Genomic DNA, 9,205 nt, shown 5'->3' with positions numbered 1-9,205 from the left:
CCAACAGTCGCCAAAAGTTTAATATCAATGCAGCTTTTCTCAGTTAACTACTGAGGATGTCTTCCACAAAAACATGGAATAAACCAAAAAGAAGATATGAGAGAAAATAGGAGATCCAATATAGAAAAGAAAAGGGAATCTCCAAGATGAGAGTGAATGAAGACTCCAGAATGAGAACTCCACATCAGGTATACAGGACAACCAGCAGCAGTGTGACTTCCAAGGAAGGCTTGATGACAGATGTCATCACCATGCCATCTGCCACTGTACCATCACGTCAACTCGACAAAACCACTGGAGGATATGCTTTACCAAAACAGTGAGAGCAAGCCAAGAAAAGAGGAAGATACAAGATAAAAGAAATAGGGAATTCAATCCAGGAGAAATTCCAAAATCACAGGAAATTTAACTCTCAGAATGACAACTGTGAAGCAACCCAAGGGAGCAATCAACCTAGACAAAGGAGAATGGAGGCTTCCAGGAAAAAATGTCTCAGAGAAAATAATTACAATACAAGAGCACTTCAAAAAGCTCATGGAAAGATTCATATTACCTTTTTTTTNATAATTACAATACAAGAGCACTTCAAAAAGCTCATGGAAAGATTCATATTACCTTTTTTTTATAACCAGTAAGGGGATGCAACTCTTGGCTTGGTGTCATCCACATCGCGCTCAGCCAGTGAGCGCACCGGCCATCCCTATATAGGACCCGAACCCGCGGCGGGAGTGCCGCTGCGCTCCCAGCACCGCACTCTCCCGAGTGAGCCACGGGGCCGGCCCCATATTACCTATTAATTTCATTTTTCTATGAACTTTTTTAAGTACCCTGGTAGATATAATACCTGAGGTAATTTAATTTTCAAAAACTAAATAAACCAAGGAAATTAAATAAGAAAAATCAAGGCAATTATTAACTTCAAGGAAAAAAATAGAAAGGAAACAAAAATATGGAATATTACAACATTCAGCCATAAATAATACTTGCACAGGCATAATAGTAAATGTTGAATACTGATTTAACAAATAATTGTAAATTAACTACATTAAGAAGGGAGCAGAAACAGACTATGTAAGAAAACTAAATCTTTGGGCCGGCCCGGTGGTGCACTGGATAAGTGCGCCGCTTGGGAAGCGTGGCGGCGCTCCCGCCCGAGGGTTCGGATCCCACATACGGACCGGTTCCCGCTCGCTGGCTGAGCGAGGCGCAGGAGCAACGCCGGGGGTTGCGATCCCGTTGCCGGACACGGGAAAAGACAAAAGACAAAAAAAAAAAAAAAGAAAACTAAATCTTTGGGCCGGCCCGGTGGTGCACTGGATAAGTGCGCCGCTTGGGAAGCGTGGCGGCGCTCCCGCCCGAGGGTTCGGATCCCACATACGGACCGGTTCCCGCTCGCTGGCTGAGCGAGGCGCAGGAGCAACGCCGGGGGTTGCGATCCCGTTGCCGGACACGGGAAAAGACAAAAGACAAAAAAAAAAAAAAAAGAAAACTAAATCTTTGCCTACCATAATAGGAAGCCAACCAAAGATAGCACCTCAAATTTATGATCAAAAGATACACACATTAGTTAGGAATACAGAGATGTATAAACGCCAACAGGACTAGCTACAGAAGTATAGTTACCCCCGGGGTAGAGGCTGTGGAGAGTGGGCAGAATAGAGCAGAAAACAGCTTTAGTTTATAATAAACTTTGGGGGCAAAATGTGGCTTTTAAAACTATATGCATAAGTTAAAAAATTAATTTAAAAAGGAAAAAACAGGACAGCAAGAAACAAAGGAAAAAATATATACCTAAATCATTTCAATAAATACAAAGTTTCCCAAACTTTCTCCAAGATATTCCTCAAAAATCTCCCCCAAAGAACCCTCGTTTTACTAACCATAATGATTGTGCTTTACTTTCTAACTTATTCGATGAAAAAAAAGTCAAAAACATAAATTATGCTATGAAGTCATTATGTGCCAGACACTTTTCATAAGTTGACACATTTCTAATTCTTTTAAGATTCTTGGATAGACAGCAATTATCATTCTTATCTAACAAAAGGAAACTACAGCTCAAAGAAGTGAAGTAATTGTATTCAAGTTCACAAAGTTAATAAATAGCTAAGTCAATACTCAAACCCAGATCCATTTGATTCCAAAGCTCATGTTCTTTCCATGATACTGCACTGCTCTAAAACTTAACTGATGATAAGAACACAATATATTACTTTATCAGCTGTTATAACCTATGAATTACACAATAGAGCAATTACTAAAACAAAAAAATGTCTGAATATGCTCAAGATAATTTCTATAAAAGTCAAAATTTGGGCAAATTATATTACTTACATAATTTCAGTTTACTATATTTTTTCCATAAACCTGATTTACCATTAAGTATAAAAACTTCCCAAATATTTGGAGCACCAACAAATAAAAGGTGGATCAGAGTTTAATATAAGAAAAAGAGAAAGGCTAAGGCAAACTCCAAATATGTCATTCATTCGAAAAGCTTGCTTGAGGTGATCCCTGAATAGTTTTTGTTAATGTCAAGATATCATCAGAATGAGGGGCTTTTTTGTTTGTAAAATAGAAGTACCAGCAATTTGATGTTTTATTTTTACAACAGAAATAAAAACCAAGAGAGTTCTGGATTTGAATTTTAGTTAAGCCACTGACTCCAACGCTGCAAATCAGAAAGTTTTAGAGGCTCAGGATTTAGAAGAAATAGAAATGTCTTAACCTGACTATAAATATAGTGTAAAATACAGCTAACCATACCATACGTGTTAGGCACAGGTATTTACTACCATTTCATAGAAGTTGTATTATTATCTAAGTATGGGAATACTCAAAATGTATCAACTGATGGTCTTTCAGTGTTGCTGCAAGGTAAATTGACTTGCTCAATCACCTAATGCAACCTACAAGGTAACTGGTACATCAACTGAAAAGAAAAACCGAAAAAACTTAATGAAAACAGCATGATGCAAAGAAAGAACATAGTCTCTTCCCTCATTAGCCTAGTTTTATACAAATACTTCATCAAGATCACACAGAAACAGTCTGCATCAATTGTGAAGATGAAAACAACCCTTAAAAGTGTTAATCAGCTTCCATTTCAAAATTCAAACATATATTGGCAACTATTGAAAAGAATACTGGAAAAGAAGGTTTGGAATTATTCATTAGTCTAAAACCAAATAAATAAGGGCTTAATCTCATTTTCATTTTAAAGGAGGAAAATCAAATCAAATCCTAAAAACATAAACAGTATAGTCACATTTATATTTAGCAATCAGCAATAGTTGATTTCATTGCTTTCCCTAAAAAAAAAAGCTCAGTTTTCATTTTAACTTAGTCTTACCTAAATTAAAAAAGGTTCTTCTTAGCGCTGGCTAAATTCATCTTAATTAATGCCTCTGTCATTAAAAATTTTTAGTAAGCTATTTGCAACTGTAGTTAGTAATCTACTTACAACTGATTAAAGCCTGTTTGAAAATTCTGCAGCGCTGGCTAAATTCATCTTAATTAATGCCTCCGTCATTAAAAATTTTTAGTAATCTATTTGCAACTGTAGTTAGTAATCTACTTACAACTGATTAAAGCCTGTTTGAAAATTCTGCCTAAGAAATAAAAGGTATATTGGAAACTCCTTCACATAAAAAGAAATATATTCAGTAGAAATTAACAGAAGTGAAACATATAGCTCTTAATCTTTACAAATTTAGTAAGAACATCAATGGTGTTCTAATCACGCAAGAGATCCTAACATCCTACTGATCATAAAGGATTAAAATTTTTCAACCTGGAATGTTCAAGAGTTGCAATGAAGAACCTACAGATCAAAATTACATAGAAGATACCAAATCAACACAAACTCAGTTTTTCTCTGATTCTGAAAGAATTCTTAGTCCAACCACATATTAAATATATAGAGTTCTCTAAGAAAACTTAATTCTATCTCTTCAAGGACTCAGGACTAACACTCCTGAAAAATATGCTTTGTTGATTCATTCTTTTTTTCACCCACTGAATTATTTTTTGTTTTAATTTCATTTCCTGCCCTTGATTTTACTATGTACTCAACATGTACATCCTTGCTCAAAGTAGTTCTATCTGGTGGTTTCTATTGCAACTTGTTATCTATACATCTAAGCACCACAGAAGTGAGTTTTAGCAAACATTAATTCAACACTGATTTCCTCATTGTTCATATTCTCTTAAGAATTGTTAATAAGTTAAAGCGCCTAAAGAGCCAACTGTAACAGCTCAAGAAGCCTTTTGACACAAGTGCTCTATACATTTTCATACTAAATTAGGAGTTTGAAATACTTAGAATACACGCTGCCACTCTCTTTAAGCACACCCTTGTTACTTTATCTGCTATATTAGTAGTATATAAATGAAAATCCAGATTTATAAACAAATAAATTAGCACAGCTGTGAATTCATCTGGAAGACAGGTACAAATGTCTTTTTAATAACACAATAGTGTTAAAAAGCTTAAATGAGAAAACATGTAAAAATGTTTTGTGAAAATGAAATGCTCTATAAATAAAACTAAGCTATATCTTGTAAAGAATATACACGCTATTAATCTATCTGTTGAACTCAACAGATTTAAAAATGGATTGCTCCCATCATAACTCCTTGAAGAAAAGGTGATTTCATGTCTTCTTAAAAAAAAAAGAGAGAAATATCTTTGGCGCACATGTGGGTACAAATAATCAGCCCAAACAAATATACAAAAACTAGATGGAGCAAAAGATAGGCAGATAGATACATAAAAAAACAAGAAGTGTTATCAATTTTTGAATCTAGGTGATAGAAATACAAGTGCTCACACTACTATTCTTTCAAATAAGCTTCCTGTTTGAAAATTTTCATTAAAAAGCTGAAAAAACAAAGGATTCTAAAAGTTGTACTAGGCACACAATGATTAAACACAAGATGAATTTGATTTCTAGTAAATTTTAATTCCTTGATAAATGAATAGAAAGTCAATTCTAACAGTGAATTTATAAAGAATTTTCTAAATTGGCTTAATTAATTTCATAATTCTGAAATGTCTTATTATGGCAATACTTGATCTTACACTAGGTTTTAGAATGTGTCAGTCTCCATCATGCTCTGCATCAAATGCAGGCTGTGAGACCTGGAAGCATGAGAGAGCAAGCTGCCTCCTCACCACCCTCTTCCTAGTCTCGGGAGGCGACACTGCTTACCAGCCAGCCCCAGTCCTTCAGGTTCCTCTGGGTGAGAGAAGGGAGAGGAGCTCTCTGTTCTGATTTCCAGTACTTTTCTGTACCTCAGATCTCTTTAAGCAGCAGGCATTAATAACTGCAACTCAACCCAGTCCTTCAGGTTCCTCTGGGTGAGAGAAGGGAGAGGAGCTCTCTGTTCTGTTTTCCAGTACTTTTCTGTACCTCAGATCTCTTTAAGCAGCAGGCATTAATAACTGCAACTCATACACAATGCATTTGAATCTAGATTTTACCACTTTCTATCAATGTACCCTGGGATAAGTCACTTAACCTTTCTGACTTTGGGTTTCTCACCTCCAAAATAGAAGTTCCACTTCTAAAAATGATAATTGTGTAAAAACACCTTGCATAGTATCTGCCACAAAGCCAACACTAGTAAGCACTCTCCCAGTCTCTTACTTGCTGATGCCCCAAGTCATCACGTAGCCACAGAACCCCCAACTTGGGACATCTGCAATCTTCTAATGATTCACAAAATCTTCCACACTATTCACAAAGATCAGAACATTCAAATAGTATGACAGCACCCACTTAAAACCACTTACCTCAGTAAATAGAATCTTGTAAGTAATACAGTTAGTTTAACCATACCTTGAAATGGGGAACAAGACGAAGTGAACTAATTTCTAGTTCCTCAAAATCTAGTTTTATTATTTTGTAAGAATTATGCATTACTAGACCCGATACACCTAAAGTGAGTGAGAATTATCCAAATCTAAACATGATTTTATTAAATTATTAGATAATTTTTGGATCATCCAACAATTCAGATATGAGCAGATTCCATGGGGGGGGGGAGTGAGATAGTGAGAAGTTGGTCAACAGACACAAAATTGCAGCTAGATATGAGAAATAAGTTCTAGTGTTCTCAACAGATCACTGTAGGGTGACTACAATTAACAATTTATTGTATATTTTCAAATAGCTAGAAGAGAGGATTTTTGAATGTTCCCAACAAAAAGAAATGATCAATGTTTGAGGTGATGGATATGCTAATTGCCTGATTTGATCACTGCACATTGTATACATATATCAAAGCATCACAGTAAGCCATAAATCAATTAAAAACAATACGAAAAGCAAAAAAAAGTTAGTAGTAACAGTTTCCTTTCAAATTTGTTTCCAACATTAGAATTCATCTTTGACTACTATTTGTTAGGAAAAAATAAGCATTAAGTATAAGAAACTCATTCTAATGACATATAACACAAAATAAAAATAAATTGCAAATATTTACGAGGGTACTTCGAAAAGTTCATGGAAAAATATGACGAAAAGATAATATGAATCTTTCCGTGAACTTTTTGAAGTACTCTCATATATAGTGCTTACTATAACTATGTAACAAGCATCATTCTAAGCACTTTATGTATATTAACTCACTGGACAACATACCCATAAGGTAGGTATTGTTATATGGTGTTTTGAATCTAGCAGACGGGTTAGAATCTGTGGCCTGAGCCACTATGCATAATACATCCCAGTAAATGGTCTCAACTATGTACTACTCAAAAATAATGATTTTTAGCATGAAACAATAAAATATTCTTCTGATTTTAAAAAATGAACTATAGATGCAAATGTGGTACAAGACTCCCTTGCACAGGATAATTTTTTTTTAAAAAGCCTCAACCTCACTAATGAAAATCCTATACAAGCAGCCACTTCAGCAGCTACAAATAGTGAGAACATTTCTTCATATAGGGTCAAAAGATGTATGACAACATTATTAATTTTAATTTAACAGTAATTAAAAATCTCTACAACAGCTCTATAATAACTAGTTCTTATTCTTCACTTACATCCATATTTCCCTTATGTCAAAATACTGTATGTACCATATTACCAAACATAAGTTCACTTTGATTACAACTTCTGTTTAAATCAGAAACTATGCTACATTAAAACTAAACAGTATATTTTAAAATAAGTCAGTACAATGAGAAACTGGCTATAAACTGTTCCCATCAACTACAATCCTGCTCATTCCCATTTTAAACTTGGAGTCTCGTTTTTGTCTAAACTCTAATCTATTTAGGCATTTTCAATAAGCAAACAATAAGCTGAATTATTTACAAAGTTAGGATTCCACACATTCCTGCAAGAGCAGCTTTTATGTGAGAGTAAAACACTGTTGCCCTGCAACACAGGGGCAATTTAAGGGCAATAATCTTTCTCTAACCCCTTGCCTGTCTTCCACATTCCCAACCAATTTAAAAACAAAGTCCTAAAAACCGCTGGGGACCATCCAGGGACCTGTGTGACAATGTCCTAGGCTTCCTTCTTTGGCAGTAAGACCTCAGTAGGTCTAAGAATCAGAAAGATTTCACAGTTTTAAAAGTACATGGCAATTTGGAGTCTGGGTCTAAGTTATAAGATACCAAAGAAGCCAGGTGTTTCCAAAGCATTCCCACCCACTAAGTACCTAGTTGTAAAGAAATTACCAGGTTGCCATTTTTGAGAAATGTATGAGAAACAGAGCACCCTAACTTCTCTCTCTGCTTGACATTTAGTTTAAAGTGCTCATATCACAAAATCAGAAAAAAATAAATACCTAGGCTCTTCCAGTAACTTTTTTTCCTGGGACTTCTACTGAAATTTGTTGTCCGGCCATCACTAAGGAAATTAATTTCTAACAGAAACTAGCTAGCATTTCTCTTCCTACAAAATTTAGGCTCTTCCAGTAACTTTTTTTCCTGGGACTTCTACTGAAATTTGTTGTCCTGCCATCACTAAGGAAATTAATTTCTAACAGAAACTAGCTAGCATTTCTCTTCCTACAAAATTATTATTGTGGTTTAATTATAACAAAACAAAATCTGAAATTTATATATTGGCAATTTCAAATACATGAAAACCTGCATAAAGTCTGTAATTCAAGAGTACAAGTAACATATAGCCAATATGCTTTCCTAACAGCAGCCAATACATTCTCCTTTGAGACTTACAGATTTAAAATGCATCACATTTGCTTCTGTCCTGCCTTTAGGGAAACAGAATTAAATTCCTAAAGTCTGTAATTCAAGAGTACAAGTAACATATAGCCAATATGCTTTCCTAACAGCAGCCAATACATTCTCCTTTGAGACTCACAGATTTAAAATGCATCACATTTGCTTCTGTCCTGCCTTTAGGGAAACAGAATTAAATTCCAAGAAATCTGCCTGGATTTTAGTCAGCTTTTCAAGAAGAGAGCAAAAAGAGTAATTATAACCTTGAAAGCTAAGGGAAAAAAATCAATGCCTCTACATTAATAAAATCTTGATTATTTTAACATACTGGGAAAACAAATCACTCTAGATAGGTACATGTTCTGAATGGGGAAACAAAGTTATCACTCCTTTAAAAGTTAAAGCTTAAATTTTTTATGAAAACCTTTCTTAAACAAAATGTGTTTTTGTTGCTTCCATAGACAATGTCCTAAATAAAATTTATTACTTTTAAAAAATTATTCAGAATAAACATCAAGATATCAGTCAGTGTGCCTTCTTACATACTGATAGGTACAGTAGTTGGTATGATGCTTTTACTTAATTGGTCCAAGGGAGGAATAACAGGTTCTGGATTAGGAAATCCCCCCCCACAAATAACTAAATATTAATACTTTAAAACTAGAAACTTTACAATTTAATCATGAGAAAAACTCTCTACAGTACTCTACTCATCTTCCCTAACTTGGCAAACAGGTTAACTGTTTTTAAAAATTCAGGGACCCTAGTGAGACACACAGGACAACTCAGCTCCTGCCACAAGTGGCCTCACCATACTTGATTATTCCGGTCATCTCCTTTTTGGTCATGCTGTTTCTGGCACGAGCCAAGTGCTTCTTCCTACACTGCTGCTTTGAACTGGATCTTCATTGTCATCCTTGTCATTTCTGATTACAACCTGGAGCAGACATTTCCTCCAAAGTCCCTAAATCTTAAACATGTTCTACTTTTTATATTATCAGT

Source organism: Galeopterus variegatus, unplaced genomic scaffold (genome assembly GCF_000696425.1).
Source record: "Galeopterus variegatus unplaced genomic scaffold, G_variegatus-3.0.2 Scaffold5293, whole genome shotgun sequence".
In the NCBI taxonomy this organism is placed as follows: domain Eukaryota; kingdom Metazoa; phylum Chordata; class Mammalia; order Dermoptera; family Cynocephalidae; genus Galeopterus; species Galeopterus variegatus.
The sequence above is the reverse complement of the archived record's forward strand: the minus strand, read 5'-3'. Positions refer to the sequence as shown.